This window comes from Oncorhynchus masou, chromosome 29 (genome assembly GCF_036934945.1).
Source record: "Oncorhynchus masou masou isolate Uvic2021 chromosome 29, UVic_Omas_1.1, whole genome shotgun sequence".
Lineage (NCBI taxonomy): Eukaryota > Metazoa > Chordata > Actinopteri > Salmoniformes > Salmonidae > Oncorhynchus > Oncorhynchus masou.
Genome location: NC_088240.1, coordinates 33,911,697 through 33,930,380, shown reverse-complemented (window position 1 = coordinate 33,930,380; position 18,684 = coordinate 33,911,697).

The following is an 18,684-nucleotide window of genomic DNA, read 5'->3' as shown; positions in this document are numbered from 1 at the left end:
TGATGGAGAGGTCTTTGAGCGGGCAGACCTCCCCCAGGAGAAAGAGCAGTTCCGTCTTTTCGAGCTTGAACTTGAGGTGGTGGGCCGACATCCACGTTGAGATATCTGTCAGGCACGCAGAGATGCGTGTCACCACCTGGGTGTCAGAAGGGGGGAAGGAGAAAAGTAGTTGAGTGTCATCCGCATAGCAATGATGGGAGAAACCATGGGAGGATATGACGAGGCCAAGTGACTTGGTGTATAGAGAGAAGAGGAGAGGGCCTAGGGACACCAGTCGTGAGAGTGCGTGGTTCAGACATAGATCCTCTCCACATCACCTGGTCGTAGATCCTCTCCACAACACATCGCCTGAAACGCCCAGCCCTGAGAGGGTGGAGAGGAGGATCTGATGGTTCATGGTGTCAAAGACAGAGGATAGATCTAGGAGGATGAGAACAGAGGAGAGAGAGTCAACTTTGGTAGTGCGGAGAGCCTCTGTGACACAGAGAAGAGCAGTCTCGGTTGAGTGACCCGTCCTGGCTGGTTAGGGTCAAGAAGATCGTTCTGAGAGAGATAACAAAAAAGTACATCAGAAACAGCACGCTCAAGTGTTTCGGAAAGAAAAGAAAGAAGTGATATAGGTCTATTTTTGACATCAGATGTTTTTGACATCAGATGAATCGAGTGTTGGTTTCTTGAGGAGGGGAGCAACTCGAGCCATTTGAAAGCCACAGCCAGTGGTCCTGGAAGAGAGGAATGGGAGAAGGCCTCCAGAAGTGGTCTGGAGAAGGGAGGAGAGGATGGGGTTGAGCAGACAGGTTGCCAGGTGGCCAGGCCTCACTAGTCGCAGGATGTCATCTGGAGAGAGAGGGGAGAAAGAGGTCAAGGCATAGGGTAGTTCGGTGTGAGTGGGACCAGTGAACTCAATAGGCTAAGTGAATGCTTAGCGGATGTTTGTCAACCTTTTTTTCAAAGTGGTTGACAAAGTCGTCCACAGAGAGGGAGGAAGGAGGGGGAGGTGGAAAAGAGTTTCCTAGGGTTTCCTAGGCAGAAGCTCGAAATGTAAAGAGGTAGAAAGTGGCTTTAGCAGCAGATACAGAGGAATAGGAGGTAGAGAGGAGGGAGTGAAAGGATGATAGGTCCTCCAGAAATGTAGTTTTCCTCCATTTTTACTCAGCTGCCCGCAGCCCTGTTCTGTAAACTCGCAATGAGTCACTCAGTCATGGATCTGGAGGTGGAGCCGGGCCGGCCTGGAGGAAAGGGGATAGTGCGCGTCATCGAGAAAGGGAGGAGAAAATGAGATAGGAGGGAGAAGGATTTAGCAGAAGGGAGAGATGATAGGATTGAAGAGGAGAGAGTAGTGGGAGGGAGAGAGCAAAGATTGTGACGGCACATCACCATCTGAGTAGGGGCTGAGGTGGTTAGGGTTGGAGGAAAGGGAGACAGAAAAGGAAACAAAGTAGTGATCAGAGGCCTGGAGGGGGGTTGCAGTGAGATTAGTAGGTTGAGCAGCCTCTAGTAAAGATGAGGTCAAGCATATTGCCTGCCTTGTGAGTTGGAGGGGATTGAGAAAGGGTGAGGTCAAAGAGGCAAGGAGGGGAAAGAGAGAGTTGGAAAGAAATTAATCTAAGGCAGGCATTGAGAGGTTGAAGTCGCCAAGTACGAAGAGCGGTGAGCCATCGTCAGGAAATGAGCTTATCAAGGTGTCAAGCTCATTGAAGAATTCTCCAAGGACACCTGGTGGGCGATAGATGGCAATAATGGTAAGCTTGAGTGGACAAGTGACAGTGGCAGCATGGACTTCAAATGAGGAGATGGACAGAGGGAGAAAAGAGAAAATCTCCACTTAGGAAAAATGAGTAGACCTGTGCCACCACGCGACGATCAGATGCTCTCGGACTATGAGAGGAAACATAGTCAGATGAAGAAAGAGCAGCTGGAGTAGCAGTGTTCTCTGGGGTGAGCCATGTCTCCGTCAGGGCCAAAAAGTAAAGGGACTGAAGGGTAGCATAGGCAGAGATGAACTCAGCATTCTTGACCGCAGATTGGCTGTTTCAAATGCTGCCAGAGACCCGGAATTCGACATGGGTTGTGCGCACAGGGCACACTAGATTAGAAGGATTGCAGCCAAGGGGTGGAGAGCGTCTGTAAAGCCTACAGGGAGAGGTGCAAACAGGTATAGAAAACACACACATAGTTGACAAAAAAAGAGAAAATTAGTTCATCTGTAAATAACTAGGTAAAAAACTCAAGTGAGAGAGGGGTGTGAAGCCCCATGTCTAAACAAGACAGTCAAGACTAGAGTGAGGATGTGTAAGAAGTGATTCATGTTGCTCTCACACTCTCATTCACAGCTGATGTCACCACCACTGAGTCAGTCACCCCGGGCAGGGCTCATCAGCCTTGTGAAACAACACTGACACACAGGACAGAAGGAAACAACTACATGGACCTGTTTGACATGAACTGCTTACCACAGCCTTGTAGCTGTCTGTTCTCTTCCTGATACTTTGGAGTTTAATAACCCTGCCCTCTGGGCCCAGGCTGGATAGATAATGTTTACTTAGTAAATATCTAATATACACTGAGCATACAAAACATTAGGAACACCTGCTCTTTCCATGACATAGACTGACCAGGTGAATCCAGGTGAAAGCTATGATCCCTTATTGATGTCACTTGTTAAACCCACCTCAAATCCGTGTAGATGAAGGGGAGGATTTTTAGGCCTTGAGACAATTGAGACATGCAACAATTTCACATATTTCATTGAGCTGCAGCTCATTTAAGGAAATCAGTCAATTGAAATAAACGCATTAGGTCCTAACCTGTGGATTTCACATGACTGGGAAGACATGTGTATCTATTGGTCAAAAATTAGGGGCGTGGATCAGAAAACCATACAGAATCAGGTGTGACCACTATTTGCCTGATACCACTCGACACATTTCCTTCGCATAGAGTTGACTAGGCTTTTGATTGTGGCCTGTGGAATGTTGTCCCACTCCTCTTCAATGGCTGTGTGAAGTTGCAGGATATTGGTGGGAACTGGAACACGCTGTTGTACACGTCAAATCAAAACATCCCAAACATGCTCAATGGGTGACATGTCAGGTGAGTAAGCAGGCCATGGAAGAACTGGAACGTTTTCAGCTTCCAATAATTGTGTACAGATCCCTGCGACATGAGGCCATGCATTATCATGCTGAAACATGAGGTGATGGCGGCGGATGAATTGCACAAAAATGGGCCTCAGGATCTCGTCACGGTATCGCTGTGCATTCAAATTGCCATAGATAAAAATGCAATTGTGTTTATTGTCCATAGTTTATGCCAGCCCATACCATAACCCCACCGCCACCATGGGCCACTCTGTTCACACCGTTGACATCAGCAAAACGATCACCCACATGACGCACATACACGTGGTCTGCGATTGTGAGGCTGGTTGGCTGTACTACTAAATTCTCTAAATGACGTTGGAGGCGGCTTATGGTAGAGAAATTAACATTAAATTAACTGGAAACAGCTCTGGTGGACATTCCTGCAGTCAGCATGCAAATTGCACTCTCCCTCAAAACTTGAGACATCTGTGGCATTTTGTTGTGTGACAGAATCTCACATTTTAGACTGGCCTTTTATTGTCCCCAGCACAAGGTGCACCTGTTTAATGATCATGCTGTTTAATCAGCTTTGTTATATGCTACAGCTGTCAGGTGGATGGATTATCTTGGCAAAGGAGAAATGTTTAACGAACAGAGAGCACAACATTTGGTCACCGGACTATTACATTGAGCCCCCCCATTTGTTTTGTACACTGCTGCTACTCGCTGTTTATTATCTATGCATAGTCACTTCACCCCTACCTACATGTACAAATTACCTTTAACCTGTACCCCCAAACACTGACTTGGTACCACTCCGTATATAGCGTCTATATTGTTATATTATTGTGTTACTTTTTATAATTTTTTACTTTAGTTTATTTGGTAAATATTTTCTTAACTCTTCTTGAACTGCACTGTTGGTTAAGAGCTTGTAAGTAAGCATTTCACGGTAAGGTCTAAATGCATGTGACAAATAAAGTTTGGTTTAATCTGATTTCAGAGATATAAGCGTTTTGTTCGTATGGCAAATTTCAGGGATCTTGTATTTCAGCTTATGAAACACGGGAGCAATACTTTACATGTTGCATTCATATATTTGTTTAGTGTAGCTCTCTCTGTCCTTTACTTTAACCCTATCCCGTTAGGCCCTGGGGTGATATCGATACTGGCTGATGCACAGCTGCACTGTCCATGTTGATAATATCTCACTTCCAGGCCTGGTGAGACTCTTTGAATGTGTCCCAAATGGCACCCTATTCCCTTCATTGTGCACTACTTTTGACCAGGGCCCATGGTACTCTGGTCAAAAGTAGTGCCCTATATATTGAATATGGTGCCATTTTGGACATAGCTTCTCTGTCTGCACAATGCAGGACATTATAGGAAATTATTTGAATGACCTCCAGATCCAGAGATCTTCATTCAAACTAAATAGGTAATAGGGTGCCATTTGGAACGTAGTCATGGTTTGGGATGGGCATTCCTCGAGTGCTCATTCTGCTTGCAACATTAATAAAAGGCAGATTCTCCTTCAAAACGGATTTGATCTCCTAGCTCATTTCCTGTATGGGAGAGGGTTAGCTCTAGAATAAGGGTATGTAAATGACTGTATTTGCTCCAGGGGTTGGCTGCTACGTTCTCCAGCTTCTATATCGGTTCAGTTTGAATGCATACATTTTAAACAATCTGCCTCCATCTGTCTCCATCTCCACAAGACGGTAGTAAAAAATATATTCATTAGATAACCATCAAAAACTGTCAACACAGGCATACTGTATCTTACATTATCGACTTATATTAAGTCAAAAAACATAAACAAAGACGAAGATATTCTCGACCCTGGCCCACAACTCACAAGCTCTCTCATCTGAGCACAACCTCACTGACGAAGAGAATAATCTTAGTATTGCCAACAACACTTATATTATACCTCACTGCCATAGATTATGTGACATCTGTTGGCTCTGCTGGTGGTATAAGGAGACACTTTGTGTCTTGCCTGCCGATGGCTGCAGTGAGCTTCTGTTAGCTTTTAGTGTTGCAGTTCATTTCCACAGAGTAAAGGAGGAGGACTCTCTCCCTACAGAGAGATAATTAAGAAATAAATATACCAGGGCTATTCCTGGGAAACGCAGAGTGCCTGGATACAGACCTGAGCTATGGTAATGTATGTATGCATAAGTATGTGTGTGTGCGTGGCATGCGTGCCAACGTGCATGTGTGTGTAAGTGGGTACATTTTAAGTAAATTGTCATCTACCCAGAAATTCACTCACTTTCTATTTCTATTTGTGTATTTCCCAACTCTGTGACTCTCCTTCCTGCAGCTGCATCCAGAAGACATCATCAGTTCCTCTGTACTGATCTCCCTCTGTATTTTAAGTGGCAAACTGCTCCTCCTTGGTGGCTTCTGGTCTTCCTTAAAGAGTGTGTTGTGTATATACAGTACCTTGCGAAAGTATTCGGCCCCCTTGAACTTTGCGACCTTTTGCCACATTTCAGGCTTCAAACATAAAGATATAAAACTGTATTTTTTTGTGAAGAATCAACAACAAGTGGGACACAATCATGAAGTGGAACAACATTTATTGGATATTTCAAACTTTTTTAACAAAGCAAAAACTGAAAAATTGGGCGTGCAAAATTATTCAGCCCCCTTAAGTTAATACTTTGTAGCGCCACCTTTTGCTGCGATTACAGCTGTAAGTCGTTTGGGGTCTCTATCAGTGTTGCACATCGAGAGACTGAATTTTTTTCCCATTCCTCCTTGCAAAACAGCTCGAGCTCAGTGAGGTTGGATGGAGAGCATTTGTGAACAGCAGTTTTCAGTTCTTTCCACAGATTCTCGATTGGATTCAGGTCTGGACTTTGACTTGGCCATTCTAACACCTGGATATGTTTATTTTTGAACCATTCCATTGTAGATTTTGCTTTATGTTTTGGATCATTGTCTTGTTGGAAGACAAATCTCCGTCCCAGTCTCAGGTCTTTTGCATACTCCATCAGGTTTTCTTCCAGAATGGTCCTGTATTTGGCTCCATCCATCTTCCCATCAATTTTAACCATCTTTCCTGTCCCTGCTGAAGAAAAGCAGGCCCAAACCATGATGCTGCCACCACCATGTTTGACAGTGGGGATGATGTGTTCAGTGTGATGAGCTGTGTTGCTTTTATGCCAAACATAACGTTTTGCATTGTTGCCAAAAAGTTCAATTTTGGTTTCATCTGACCAGAGCACCTTCTTCCACATGTTTGGTGTGTCTCCCAGGTGGCTTGTGGCAAACTTTAAATTACACTTTTTATGGATATCTTTAAGAAATGGCTTTCTTCTTGCCACTCTTCCATAAAGGCCAGATTTGTGCAATATACGACTGATTGTTGTCCTATGGACAGAGTCTCCCACCTCAGCTGTAGATCTCTGCAGTTCATCAAGAGTGATCATGGGCCTCTTGGCTGCATCTCTGATCAGTCTTCTCCTTGTATGAGCTGAAAGTTTAGAGGTTTAGAGATTTGCAGTGGTCTGATACTCCTTCCATTTCAATATTATCGCTTGCACAGTGCTCCTTGGGATGTTTAAAGCTTGGGAAATCTTTTTGTATCCAAATCCGGCTTTAAACTTCTTCACAACAGTATCTCGGACCTGCCTGGTGTTTTCCTTGTTCTTCATGATGCTCTCTGAGCTTTTAACGGACCTCTGAGACTATCACAGTGCAGGTGCATTTATACGGAGACTTGATTACACACAGGTGGATTGTATTTATCATCATTAGTCATTTAGGTCAACATTGGATCATTCAGAGATCCTCACTGAACTTCTGGAGAGAGTTTGCTACACTGAAAGTAAAGGGGCTGAATAATTTTGCACGCCCAATTTTTCAGTTTTTGATTTGTTAAAAAAGTTTGGAATATCCAATAAATGTCGTTCCACTTCATGATTGTGTCCCACTTGTTGTTGATTCTTCACAAAAAAATACAGTTTTATATCTTTATGTTTGAAGCCTGAAATGTGGCAAAAGGTCGCAAAGTTCAAGGGAGCCGAATACTTTCGCAAGGCACTGTATGTTCCCCTCTCTCTCTCTCTGTGTGTGTGTGTGTGTAATTATCCAATTATTTTGCCACTAAACTATCTACATATACTGTATACTTCAAATTTTTTTTTACTGTTTTTTTTACTGATATTCAGACGAGTCTTGTGAGGTTTCTGGGCATCCTAGGACAAACCGTTCGGATTCTACATCCGATTTTGTGAGAAGACCTGTTTTTGGGATGTCACATGGTCTGACAAACACCGCTCGACATCGGCGGTTGTGGTGGATTGAGATGCAAAAAAACAGATAACTAGTTTATACTGACAGATTTTGATGGGAATTATTTTGACAATTTCGACTTCCGCGGGGGCACGACCATTGTAGGCTTAGGGTTATGTTAAAGGAATTTCATTCCTATATGTTCATCAACCAATTCAATTCAAACACTGCCCATTTCTAAGAATTTGTAAGATATTTATTTGCATAAAATGGACAGAGAGTCTCAAAATCAATCAATAGCGTTTATTCTCGAGAGTACTAATCATAATACAATGTACATTGGTTTATATACATCACATTTCATCATAGTGTTTTGAATGCTGCTCCTCCTTCTCTCCGATACAATGGCAATATAGTTCACAAGCATTCCCACATTTTCTGCCACCTGTTAAACAATCTACTACAAGCCCAAGGTCTCTCTCCTCCCTGGGTAGAGACAGAATGTCCTGTAAGGAACACAACATTCCAGCTAGTCTGACGATGGCTCCATTCGTTTCTAACAAGGAACAGACAGTCCTTGTTCTAATTCTTGACTAAACTTACACACATTATATTCAGTATTATGATTATAATAAGATTTATACATCCATACAGTAACCTAGTAGTATTCTGTTTAGTTATAGTTTTAAGTTAAATGTATACATAATTTAGTAGTCATTATTCATCAAAATCCCATAACAGGTTAATAACAGAAAGTACAGTTATTTTAACAGTAATGTTCCGTCTTAGCGCATAACATTGAAGAAGAGTTGTCTGACGTTGAAAGGTACACTATATATACACAAAAGTGTGTGGACACCCCTTCAAATTAGTGGATTTGACTATTTCAGCCACACCCATTGCAGACAAGTGTATAAAATCAAGCACACAGCCATGCAATCTCCATTGACAAACATTGGCAGTAAAATGGCCTTACTGAAGAGCTCAGTGACTTTCAACGTGGCACCATCAAAGGATGTCACCTTTCCACAACTCAGTCCTTAAATTTTTTGCCCTGCTCGTCGAACATCCCATTACAAAATCAGTGGCATTATTATGGAGTTGGTTCCCCCTTTGCTGCTATAACAGCCACCACTCTTCTGGGAAGGCTTTCCACTAACAGTAGATGTTGGAACATTACTGCGGGGACTTGCTTTGATTCAGCCACAAGATCATTAATGAGATCGGGAACTGATGTTTGGACAATTAGGCCTGGCTCACAGTCGGGCTTCCAATTCATCCCAAAGGTGTTTGATGGAGTTGAGGCCAGGGCTCTGTGTAGGCCAGTCAAGTTCTTCCACACCGATCTCGACAAACCATTTCTAGCATTATATTTTGGAGACTGCTCGGCGATGCTAATGAGTTCTTCCTAATAAGAACCATCTACCAAATATTGATATCGGCTTGGACGTGGGAAAACTGTCGCCAAGCAGCCACAGGTAAATAACTTGCAAGGTAAGTATATTACACAAGACTAGACTTGAGGTCTAGAAAACTGAGCTGGGAAGCGAAGAGGTCCGGAAGGGTACAGTGAAGTGGAAATGTGTGGAATATTGCTGCATCCATGCCAAATACCTCTCAGATGAGATTAGCTCTCTGCTCTTTACTGCTTTAATCATACAGAATATAATGGATGTTGTTATATATGTCTCATTGCTGTTGTTGCTAGGAAAAACTACTTACAGTATGGAGGAGTTGCTGTGAAATCTTGTACCTTAGTGTTGATTGACAGATGTATAAGTGTTATGGAAGCCTTTCTTATGTAGCCTGCCCATGAGTTTTATGATTTAAGGTAACCGTACTGAACCACCATAATTAACATGCTAGTAGTATTGGGGGAAAACACATTGGTTTCACACAACAGATAAAGGAGGGAAATTGTGAAGACATGTTTCTTTCCCCATAGTGTTTATCTTGCACTGTCCCATGTAAATGAAATGAGCATATTTATTCATGTTCAGAATCAGAGCTTGTGTTTGTAGGCCTACTGTATGTGTGAGCAATAGCACTTCTTAGAAGTCCTTAGAAGTCATTACGTTGCTTACATTTGCCTAAAAAACACTGTTTAGTTTGTAGCATTTCTAACGCAACTCACCACAGCTTAAAGAGTCTCACATTGGGCATTATTTACCAGTGTAGTGCGCGCTTTGAGCATAGTGTGCACGCAAAGTCCGTTACTCTTAAAATAAATATGTCCTTTCTTATATTCAAGCTAGCATACACATTTAATAACTTTGTGAAGTGAACTAAACGATCAAAGCTGATATACAGACACATTGAAAAGGCACATTGAATAGGCTCTCTGAACCCTGAAATAAAACAATGCATGAAATTACATCATCCCATCAAGTAGAATCTAGAACAAGGGAAGAATATACTTTTGAATTCACTGTCTCTTTATAAAATAAGCACTTTCGATGGCTGTTAATATCCTTTACTTGAGCTGATGTGTAGCTGTCTTCACAATCTGGACAATTGTTTCTGGGGATTAGAATGTTCACTAAAGCCTATTCTTCTATTCCCCTCCTCCACTCCTCTCTCTATAGTGAAGAGGGGGCCGCTTAAATGTCTCAAGCTATTCACAGGCACACACATCCACACCAAAATAAAATGGAAATACATTTCTCTAAAGGATTCCTGGGACATAGTTACTGTAGTGGCTGTGATCGTTTATTAAGTAGTTGGAGGGAAAGCAAGGGCATACACTACACCTACTCATTCAAGGGTTTTTCTTTATTTGTACTATTGTCTACTTTGTAGAATAATAGTGAAGACATCAACACTATGAAATAACACATATAGAATCATGTAAGGATCCACCCTTTTTTTCAATTTTTGCCTTAAATTAAATCTAACTGCCTGTAGCTCAGGCCCTGAAGCAAAGATATGCATATTCTTGGTAGCATTTGAAAGGAAACACTGAAGTTTGTGGAAATGTTAAAGCAATGTAGGAGAATATAACACAATAGATCTGGTAAAAGATTATACGAAGACCAAACCTACCGTTCTTTTGCATTTTTGAAATGCAAGAGAAAGGCCATAATGTATTATTCCAGCCCAGGTGCCATATACATTTTGGCGACTAGACGGCAGCAGTGTGTGCTCAACTTTTTTTAGACTGATCAAATGAACCATTGCATTTCTGTTCAAAATGTATCAAGACTGCCCAAATATGCCTAATTTGTTTATTAATAACTTTGTTAAAAATGGTGTACTCTCCTCAAACAATAGCATGGTATTCTTTCACTGTAATTGCTACTGTAAATTGGACAGTGTAGATAGCTTAAATTCTTGTTAATCTTTCTGCCAATATCAGATATGTCTATGTCCTGGGAAATTCTCTTGTTACTTACAAGCTCCTGCTAATCGCATTAGCCTACGTTAGCTCAATAGTCCCCTGGTAGGGACACCGATCCCAAAGAAGTTTAAACAATCAAAATATATTTTACATTTGAGATTCTTCAAATAGCCACGCTTTGCCTTGACAGCTTTGCACACTCTTGACATTCTCCCAACCAGCTTCATTTTTGTTATTTTTTTATTTTCACCTTTATTTAACCAGGTAGGCAAGTTGAGAACAAGTTCTCATTTACAATTGCGACCTGGCCAGGATAAAGCAAAGCAGTTCGACACATACAATGACACAGAGTTACACATGGAATAAAACAAACATACAGTCAATAATACAGTATAAACAAGTCTATATATGATGTGAGCAAATGAGGTGAGATAAGGGAGGTAAAGGCAAAAAAAGGCCATGGTGGCAAAGTAAATATAATTTTTACATTTAACATTTAAGTCATTTGGCAGACGCTCTTATCCAGAGCGACTTACAAATTGGTGAATTCACCTTATGACATCCAGTGAAACAGCCACTTTACAATAGTGCATCTAAATCATTTAAGGGGGGGGGTGAGAAGGATTACTTTATCCTATCCTAGGTATTCCTTAAAGAGGTGGGGTTTCAGGTGTCTCCGGAAGGTGGTGATTGACTCCGCTGTCCTGGCGTCGTGAGGGAGTTTGTTCCACCATTGGGGGGCCAGAGCAGCGAACAGTTTTGACTGGGCTGAGCGGGAACTGTACTTCCTCAGTGGTAGGGAGGCGAGCAGGCCAGAGGTGGATGAACGCAGTGCCCTTGTTTGGGTGTAGGGCCTGATCAGAGCCTGGAGGTACTGCGGTGCCGTTCCCCTCACAGCTCCGTAGGCAAGCACCATGGTCTTGTAGCGGATGCGAGCTTCAACTGGAAGCCAGTGGAGAGAGCCGAGGAGCGGGGTGACGTGAGAGAACTTGAGAAGGTTGAACACCAGACGGGCTGCGGCGTTCTGGATGAGTTGTAGGGGTTTAATGGCTTTTCTAACTGCCTGTATATAATGGTTTCTAGCTTCCCTGAACAGCTGCATATCACGGGGGCTGTTCGATGCTAATGCAGAACGCCATAGGATGTTTTTGTGTTGGTTAAAGGCAGTCAGGTCTGGGGAGAAACAAGGGCTAAATCTATTCCTGGTTCTAAATTTCTTGAATGGGGCATGTTTACTTAAGATGGTTAGGAAGGCATTTAAAAAAAATCCAGGCATCCTCTACTGACGGGATGAGATCAATATCCTTCCAGGATACCCCGGCCAGGTCGATTAGAAAGGCCTGCTCGCTGAAGTGTTTCAGGGAGCGTTTTACAGTGATGAGTGGAGGTCGTTTGACCGCTGAACCATTACGGATGCAGGCAATGAGGCAGTGATCGCTGAGATCTTGGTTGAAGACAGCAGACCTGTATTTGGAGGGCAAGTTGGTTAGGATGATATCTATGAGGGTGCCCGTGTTTAAGGCTTTGGGGAGGTACCTGGTAGGTTCATTGATAATTTGTGTGAGATTGAGGGCATCAAGTTTAGATTGTAGGATGGCTGGGGTGTTAAGCATGTTCCATTTTAGGTTGCCTAGCAGCATGAGCTCTGAAGATAGATGGGGGGCAATCAGTTCACATATGGTGTCCAGAGCACAGCTGGGGGCAGAGGGTGGTCTATAGCAGACTGCAACGGTGAGAGACTTGGTTTTTAGAGAGGTGGATTTTTAAAAGTAGAAGTTCAAATTGTTTGGGTACAGACCTGGATAGTAGGACAGAACTCTGCAGGCTGTCTTTGCAGTAGATTGCAACACCTCCCCCTTTGGCAGTTCTATCTTGTCTGAAAAGGTTGTAGTTTGGAATTAAAAATTCAGAATTTTTAGTAGTCTTCCTAAGCCAGGATTCAGACACAGCTAGGACATCCGGGTTGGAGTGTGCTCAGAGTGTGCTCAATCAGTGAATAGAACAAACTTAGGGAGGAGGCTTCTAATGTTAACATGCATGAAACCAAGGCTATTACGGTTACAGAAGTCGTCAAAAGAGAGCGCCTGGGGAATAGGAGTGAAGCTAGGCACTGTAGGGCCTGGATTCTCCTCTACATCGCCAGAGGAACAGAGGAGGAGTACAATAAGGGTGCGGCTAAAAGCAATAAGAATTGGTCGTCTAGAACGTCTGGAACAGAGAGTAAAAGGAGGTTTCTGGGGGTGATAAAATAGCATCAAGGTATAATGTACAGACAAAGGTATGGTAGGATGTGAATACAGTGGAGGTAAACCTAGATATTGAGTGATGAAGAGAGAGATATTGTCTCTAGAAACATCATTGAAACCAGATGTCATTGCATGTGTGGGTGGTGGAACTAATAGGTTGGATAAGGTATGGTGAGCAGGACTAGAGGCTCTACAGTGAAATAAGCCAATAAACACTAACCAGAACAGCAATGGACAAGGCATATTGACATTAAGGAGAGGCATGCTTAGTCAAGTGATCAAAAGGGTCCGGAGCGTGGAGAGGTTGGTTGGGGGTCATGGCGATTTAGACAGCTAGCCAGGCCATCGGTAGCAAGCTAGCATAGGATGGACGTCTGTTATTAGCCACCTCTTGCCTTCCGTCAGTAGATTAGTGGGGTTCCGTGTGGTAGAGGGGATTAATCCAAATCACACAACAATAACAAAAATAAAAACAATAGATATAGCTAGAGGCCCAAGAAGAAAAAACAACAATAACAATAAAAATAAATAAATAAATTGTCCGATTGTCTATTCAGATAGCAGCCAATAAGACAGCTAATGGCTAGCAGGCCGCAGATGGGCGCCCAGGCAACGTCGCGACGGAGGAGCCAGCTGGATAACTCCTTTGGGTAGATAACGTCGGCAGTCCAGCCATGAAGGCCCGGTGGGGCTCCGCGTAGGCAGCAAAACGGGTCCGGGATAGGTGACCGCAGCCCAGGAGTGATTGATGGAACTCCTCAGCTGGCTAGCTCCGGAACAACTGATGTTTGCTCCGGAATCGACGAAAGCTTTAACTAGCTTCTGGATTAGCTTCTGGATTAGCTTCTGGCTAGCTCCTGGCTAGCTCCTGGCTAGCTCCTGGCTAGCTTCTGACCTTCATGAGGTAGTCACCTGGAACGCATTTCAATTAACAGGTATACATTCTTAGAAGTTAACTTGAGGAATTTCTTTCCTTCTTAATGCATTTGAGCCAATCAGTTGTGTTGTGACAAGGTAGGAGCAGTATACAGAAGATAGCCCTATTTGATAAAAGAACAAGTCCATATTAATGCAAGAACAGCTCAAATTAGCAAAGACCAAACTACAGTCCATCATGACTTTAAGACATGAAGGTCAGTCAAAATCGGAAAATTTCAAGAACTTTGAAAGTTTCTTCAAGTGCAGTCGCATAAACCATCAAGCGTTATGTTAAAACTGGCTCTCATGACGACCACCACAGGAAATGAAGACCCAAAGTTACCTCTGCTGCAGAGGATAAGTTTATTACCAGCCACAGAAATTGCAGCCCAAAGAAATGCTTCACAGAGTTCAAGTAACAGACACATCTGTTCAGAGGAGACTGTGTGAATCAGGCCTTCATGGTTGAATTTCTGCAAAGAAACCACTACAGAAGGACACTATTAAGAATAAGAGACTTGCTTGGGCCAAGAAACACGAGCAATGGACATTAGACCAGTGGAAGTTTGTCAATCTGCCATTTTTGGTTCCAAATGCCTTGTCTTTGTGAGACGCAGTGTAGGTGAACGGATGATCTCCGCATATGAATTTCCCACTGTGAAGCATGGAGGAGGTCTGATAGTGTAAGGGTGCTTAATGGTGACACAGTCTGTGAATTATTTAGAATTCAAGGCACACATAACCAGCATGGCTACCACAGCATTCTGCAGCGATACACCATCCCATCTGGTTTGTGCTGAGACACATTTGTTTTTCAACAGGACAATGACCCACCACACCTCCAGGCTGTGTAAGGGCTATTTTACCAAGAAGGAGAGTGATGGAGTGCTACATCAGATGACATGGCGTCCACAATCCCCCAACCTCAACCATATTGTGCTGGTTTGAGATGAGTCAGATCCCAGAGTGAAGGAAAAGCAGCAAACAAGTGCTCAGCATATGTGGGAACTCCTTCAAGATTGTTGGAAAAGCATTCCAGGTGAAGCTGGTTGAGAGAATGCCATGAGTGTGCAAAGCAGTCATCAAGGCAAAGGGTGGCATCCTTGAAGAATCTCAAATATAAATGTATTTTGATTTGTTTAACACTTTTGTTGTTACTACATTATTCCATGTGTTATTCTATTGTTTTGATGTCTTCACTATTATTCTACAATGTAGAAAATAGTACAAAATAAAGATAAACCCTTGAATGAGGAGGTGTTCCATAACTTTTGACCGGTAGTGTAAATATTTGCTATTTTTATTACTACACCAATTTCCCTGTATGGCCAGACCAAGACATTGTTCATCCCCAAACAGTTTTCACACAACCTGAAAACGTGTATTGGGTTGAATTGACAAAAGATCATCAGGCGCAGAAGGTAATGTATAAGGGGGATTGCTGTAGTGTTGCTCATACTACTTGAGAAACTGTCATGCACGAGCTAACAGATCTAATGAGAGAGAATGTTTTGGTAATTTTACAGGAAATGTTACACTAATATTTGAATGTCCAGTTCTGTTAGTTAAGAGAACATTCTTTGTTAGCAAAAACCTTTAAGAACCTTTTTAGATTTTTTTGTTGTTTTTTTTGTGTTAAAGTTAGAACATTCCCTTAATGTCAAGCAGAAACAAGAACATTATTGTGTCCAGTTTTCTGAAGGTAAGGATAATATTCCATCAACCTTCCACCAAATATGTACAGAACATGGTTGCCATGTTCTCAGAGCAGGAAGCACCAGTGACTAGATCAATAAAAAAAGTGGTCAGATGAAGCAGATGCTAAGCTACAGGATTGTTTTGCTAGCACAGACTGGAATATGTTTCGGGATTCCTCCGATGGCATTGAAGAGTACACCACATCAGTCATTAGCTTTATCAGTAAGTGCATCGATGACCTCATCCCCATAGTGACCGTGCATGCATATCCCAACCAGAAGTCATGGATTACAGACAACATCCGCACTGAGCTAAAGGCTATAGCTGCCACTTACAAGGAGAGGGACTCGAACCCGGAAGTTTATACGAAATCCCCCTATGCCCTCCAACGAACCATCAAACAGGCAAAGAGTCAATACAGGACTAAGATTGAATCGTACTCCACCGGCTCTGACACTCATCGGACGTGGCAAGGATTGCAAACCATTACAGACGACAAAGGGAAGCACAGCCGAGAGCAGCCCAGTGACACCAGCCAACCAGACTACTACTATGCTCGCTTCGAGGCAAATAACACTGAAACATGCATGAGAGCATCAGCTGTTCCAGAAGACTGTCTGATCATGTCTCCGCAGCCGATGTAAGACCTTTAGACAGGTCAACATTCACAAGGCCGCAGGACCAGATTGATTACCAGAACACGTACTGCAAGCATGCACTGACCAACTGGCAACTGTCTTCACTGACATTTTCAATCTCTCCCTGTCCAAGTCTGTAAAACCAACATGTTTTAAGCAGACCACCATAGTCCCTGTTCCCAAGAACACTAAGGTAACCTGCCTAAATGACTACAGACCCGTAGGTAGCACTCACGTCTGTAGCCATGAGTTGCTTTGAAAGGCTGGTAATGGCTCACATCATCCCAGAAACCCTACACTCACTCCAATTTGCATACCGCCCCAACAGATCCAATCACTATTGAACTCCACACTGCCCTTTTCCATGTGGACAAAAGGAACTACTATGTGAGAATGCTATTCATTGAATACAGCTCATCGTTCAACACCATAGTGCCCTCAAAGCTCATCAATAAGCTAAGGACCCTGGACTAAACACCTCCCTCTGCAACTGGATCCTGGAATTCCTGACGGGCAGCCACCAGGTGGTAAGGGTAGGTGACAACACATCCGCCAACAGTGGTGGGCCTGATCACCGACAACGATGAGACCGCCTATAGGGAGGAAGTCAGAGACCTGGCCGTGGGGTGCCAGGACAACCACCTCTCCCTCAACATGATCAATACAAAAGGAGATGATTGTGGTCTACAGGAAAAAGAGAACCGATCATGCTCCCATTCTCATCGACGGTGCTGCAGTGGAGCAGGTTGAGAGCATCAAGTTCCTTGGTGTCCACATTAACTAACATGGTCCAAGCACATCAAGACAGTTGTGACAAGGGCACAACAAAACCTATTCCCCCTCAGGAGACTGAAAAGATTTGGCATGGTTCCTCAAAAAGGTTCTACATCTGCACCATCGAGAGTATCCTGACTGGTTGCATCACTGCCTGGTATGGCAACTGCTCTGCCTCTGACCACAAGGTACTACAGAGGGTAGTGAGAAGGGCCCAGCCCATCATTGGGGCCAAGCTTCCTGCCATCCAGGACCTCTATACCAGGCCGTCTCAGGAAGGTCCTAAGAGGGCGCCGCTCGAGAGGTCTCGTCTCTGCTACCGCATGGCAAGTGGTACCGGAGCACCAAGTCTAGGTCCAAGAGGATTCCTAAGACTCCTGAACACCTAATCAAATGGCTACCCAGACTATTGGCATTGGACCCTTCTCTTTTGCACCACTGCTACTCCGTTGTTATCATCTATGCATCTAAGTGTGTCAAATAAGTAAGTTGAAAACACTGTTAAAATGAGTGAGCATCCCTGACCTTGCCAACAGACAGAGTCATCAATAGATCAGTGGTTCGCCAATTAGGGCCTTGATTGGCTTGGCAACAGTAACTGGGCGTGATGTGTAATGAATTTCTTTGCACACTAATGTTCTTTAAACAATCCCATGTAGTGTGTAGAACAATATCTTAACTTTGAAAACTTGGCAACCATGTTCTGTGTATGTTTGGTGGAACGTTGATGGAATATTCTCCTAACCCACAGAACATTTGACACCGGTTTTTGCCACATTCCCATGAAATCTGTCAAGAACATTAATAATACGTTGTGTTCTGATAACGTAGTGACCACATTCTGGGTAAGTTATTTAACATTACGGGAATAGCTTCTCTTGAAACATTCCTTGTCTGTCACGGGATCATTCCTATGAAAGTTAGTTAAATGACCTAACTAGACTTAAGGGTACATTTTCTAAAGTTGTGGAAATGTTTGTTAGCTGGGTGCTTCCCTATACCTTGTGGTATGCTAAGGGATAGGCCAATGACTGTAGAGCACATGTTCTAGGGTTCAAGGACAGTGGTCGTTTAGTAGTTTTGGAAATCCCAGACCTAAAGACACATCGTTTACATTGTGGGAGGTAACCTGTTTGCCTAGGTAGACTAGTCCTTTAGGGACTACTGGGGCTGTCGGTAGAGAGGGCCAGTTTAGCTGTAACCTTAACTTGCAATTGAAAGCATAACATGGTTAGGGTGAACTTTAAGGAACTAGTGGATGTGACAATACCCCTAGATATAATTACTATACATGCACTGTGCACATGGCAAATTGTCTGCAGTTAATTCCTGACTGCTGATTTTTTTTTATTTTTATGTTATACTTGTCCCAGATTTACCTGGAGTTCTGCCTGACAAACTGCTCACTGGGGAGGAAAGGAAGGAAAGGGGGGGGGGGGGGACAAAAATCAACTGCAATATCAGCATGTAATCTATCATGAAGAGTTGGATGATGCTACGCATTCCTCAGAGACATGCACAAACGATCAGTGGGGCATAAATGTTTCCATCTCTGAGCAGCCAGCCAGCCACTGTTGTCTCCTATACGGTTCTGTAGAACGTCTAAATCACATTCATACAGCATAGTGGAATGCCTGACCAATCGAACCGGAACAGTCTTTCCTCCATGTTGTTCATGGTGAGTGAAAGCAATCCTACTGTATTGAATAAAGATTTTAAGCACGGTGAGAAAATGCAAGCTG